General features: G+C 32.9%; 1 long non-coding RNA gene across 1 annotated transcript; it reads right to left on the bottom strand.

Annotated features, from left to right (window-relative positions):
• Positions 1–1,339: 1,339 nt before the first annotated feature.
• LOC147840269 (uncharacterized) lies at positions 1,340–3,647 on the bottom strand. Its single transcript, XR_015511359.1, has 7 exons — positions 3,572–3,647; positions 3,259–3,298; positions 2,935–2,962; positions 2,668–2,721; positions 2,277–2,356; positions 2,057–2,160; positions 1,340–1,477 (listed from the first exon to the last, which is right to left on the bottom strand). It is a non-coding gene; the product is annotated as an uncharacterized LOC147840269 (long non-coding RNA).
• Between the last annotated feature and the right edge of the window lie 273 nt (positions 3,648–3,920).

The following is a 3,920-nucleotide window of genomic DNA, read 5'->3' as shown; positions in this document are numbered from 1 at the left end:
ATTCAAACATAACTTGGCATTTAACTTTGATAAAAACAAAACAAATTCACAATTAAAATTTCAGTGTCATAATTGTTTACATGTAATTATTATTAGCAGTAGTAGACCGTTCAAATAATCTATAACCCCTTTACACTGGCTTTACACCTTTTTGGATCTGTAGGTTAGTCCCTAACACCATGGGAACTAACCAAGAACCAGCAACATGTACTTTCCACCATGTTATTTTTTCAGCACTTGTAATGAAATGGGTGCACATTTACCTGTGTATGTAGTTACTTTTCCAAACTTAAATATTCCGTAGCCTATTTTGACAATTATAATGTATCACCAGAGCCAGTGCTACCTAAAAAGCATCTGAAAGATTCAAAATTTTTAAACCTCATATATTGGCAGACATTTAAACGTATTAGTTCAACAAAACAAATTAATTTAATATTAATTTATATTCTCATTTTTGCATGTACACTGTAAAAAATTTGACCTTAAATTCACAGTAAATTACTGGCTAATAATTGCATTACTTTCACAGTAAATTACTGTATGTAAATTCACAGTAAATTATTGTGAGGTAGTTCACAGTAATTTACTGTGGTTTTGTCACATTAAATTATTGTGAAATTACAACCATATATTGTAACTTTACAGTAGATAATAAAGTCTGTTACTGTAATTTCACAGTATTATCTTGTAGAATTAACTATATTTTACTGTGAATTTGCAAAACGATTACTGTGATTTAGCAGTAGGTTGCAGTTTAAATACCTGATTTAACTGTAAAGTTACAATTATATCCCGGATTACTGTAATTTAACAGTTTGGTGCTGTAAAATTTCAAAGCAATTTTAGGTCACACAAAAATGAAAATTCTATCTTGATTTACTCACCCTCAGGTTGTTCCAGCTCTGTTAAAAATGTTTTTTTTTTGTTAAACACAGGAATAAAAATATCAAATATTCCTCTTTGTGTCCAAACAACCTGAGGATGCGTAAATGACGACAGAATCTTCATTTTTGGGTGATCTGAGAAGACTCTAAAATCAAAATAAAAACAAACACACATACATTTTACAGATTTATTTAACAGCTTAATGACATCTGTGTAAACATTTCAGAAAACTTTCAAAAGGTGAAGGTGAAGCCTCAAAAAATACTATAAGAACATATTAATAAAAAAATCTGACATCATATGTAGCATACATATAAAAAGCAGTGCTTCAGAGTGCGCTCTCTCTGTCTCTCATTATATATATATATATATATATATATATATATATATATATATATATATATATATATATATATATATATACACACACACATGAGAGAGAGAGACAAAACTTCTTGCTAAATTAGGCAGTCGTCTATTCAAGGTCAATCATTTTCCTGATAATTTTACACACTTGCTGGTTGATGCGTCTTCTCTGCTTCTTTGACTTCGTCTGTCTCCCATCTCCAAACTGGTGCCCAAAAAGCACCTATAAGCAAAAGGGCAGACAAACAGTTAGCTTCATACAACACTACTGGGACACTACTGCTGCACTACAGAGCAAAATTACTGTTAGCTCAGTTTGAACATGCTGACAATACTGTAGCTCAGTCAAACTGCAATTATTTAAACAAAAACATCTGAAAAGCATTTCCATCACAAACACACAATCAAGAACAGTCCAACAACAAATAGTGGTTTTAATGACCTAGGCAGAGCATTTTAAAACAGTTGACTTGATTTACATCTTCTGTTTACAGACTATAATCTAATGCTGGGTTCACACTTATTGCAAAGTTAACACATGCATCACAGCACTTGCTCTTGAATACTAGCAGGATGTTTCTTGCATCAAGCTAATTTTTTATGATTTAAATATTAGGAAAATTTTGCAAAAAAAAACTTGATTGAAGTGATACAGCACTTGTGTTGTATTCATTTCAATCAAGTTTTTTGCAAATATTCCAAATATTTTTCAACGTTTTTTGAGTTTCACTTAATTTGTGCTGCCCAGTAAAAATTTCCTACTATTTATGCATTTGCAATGACTTGTATGTAATCCACTCACCTGAATAGGTAACTTCACATATGGTATAAGAGCCCCATCCTTTTAAAGACAGCTTCCCCTCTGGTCTCCAGCACAGACAAACAATTTGTGTCTGCAACACGGCCCTTTATAACAAGGGGACAAGGGGAGTCATGACTTGTGCTCCTATACATTCCTTGTTTAACCCCCCCCCCCAAAAAAAAAACAAGCCCTCAGTTACAATATTTATTGTAGACATTACCTTAAATTCCAGAGTGCAAAAGGCAACTTCAGCATACTTCAGTTTCAGACCAGATTCAAAGTACCCTCCAAGGAATAAGACTAAAAGGGGGAAAGAAGGATTAAATTAGAGGTGTTTGTGAATAATTAAATTTGTTTGTAGAAACAAAGTTGACATTCCATGCTCTGCCTATTAAAAACCAAGCAAACAAACACACATGCCCAGTAAAATTGCTAATAAAAATAAAAACTATAGTTTAAAAAAATCTTTGTCTAATATTTACTACTACTGGAGGTACTGGTGGAACTTCTGGAAGAAGAAAAAGAGTTTGTACAAGAAACTGCTCACAACAAATCTGTGAAAAACCTGACATTTAAAAATCTAATAAAAATGAGGAAGGCATCAACATTACCTTTAATAATCAAGCGAGGGTTGATTGGTAGCATCAGTGTTTCAACATCAGTGGCTGTAAAAAAATTTGAATATAATAAGAGTAGAATAAGACTCAACCTAACACACGCACACACTCTCTCTCTCTCTCTCTCTCTCTCTCTCTCTCTCTCTCTCTATATATATATATATATATATATATATATATATATATATATATATATATATATATAGGTTTAGATTGTGATAATGAATTTAGGTTATATTTGTGTGCTCAGAATTTACTCACCTCACACTTCAGCTATTATCAGGTACACCTGAACACCAAAAAATAAAATCTACAGTTAGTGACAATATACAATTAGTTCTCATTAGTAAATGTTAGCACTGCATTAACACCAGTGAGAAATATACAATATGTACTGTGTTAGTGTTAGTTTAAAAGAATACAACTGAATTGTATTATAAGCCTCATTTAATAAAACAGTTAAGACTTGTTTCATAATGAGTTTAGTTTATTTAACTAACTTAACGTTAACGTTACAGTGAACAAAATTAACATACATGATGGTGACTAACCGTAACGTTAACTTAAGTGAAGGTCAGAGCTTACCTTAACGTTATAGTCATTTCACCTTTACTTCAGTCTTGTACTGAAACAGAAAATGCAGTTAACAAGAAGTCAATTAAGGAAAATTCCATTTCTTTTTTCAGGAACTAACGTTAACGTTATGCTAATACCTCAGAAAACACTACAGGCACCACCTGGCGTCGTTAATTTCTTGCTTTAAAAAAAGGCGCGCTAAAACCCTGTCCGTGCGAGTACAACTAAAGTACTCGGTAAATTCCTGTTAAATGACATGCACTATACAGAAATACACATACAACAATCATTTAACGGACAAAAGTCATATTTTAACACTTACCGAGGATGAATCCGTTGGGTGAAGAGACGACGGCGTTGTCTGTGGTGATGGCGCTTGTTTGCGGTCGAGTCGAGTCAGTTCTGTTCAATGAATCGGCTCCTTTAAGTGAACAGTAAAGAGTCGAATTCGGCTCCTTTAAGTGAACAGTAAAGAGTCGAATTCGCCTGAAAACGATTCCGTTTTGTATAATATTGTAAGACGCAAACATATAATTCATTAATATTTCATCATATTGCTTGGTTCGTGTACTGCTTGTACACGAATTGCTTGTTGATCACTTCGAGCTCATGAACACGTCTGATAAAATATCTGAATCTGATTCAATGTCACACGAGTCCTGAACCGAAGC

The sequence above is a fragment of the Danio rerio genome, chromosome 16 (assembly GCF_052040795.2).
Source record: "Danio rerio strain M-AB ecotype USA chromosome 16, GRCz13ab, whole genome shotgun sequence".
Classification (NCBI taxonomy): domain Eukaryota; kingdom Metazoa; phylum Chordata; class Actinopteri; order Cypriniformes; family Danionidae; genus Danio; species Danio rerio.
Note: the sequence above shows the minus strand (reverse complement) of the source record. Positions and strands in the feature narration are given on the sequence as shown.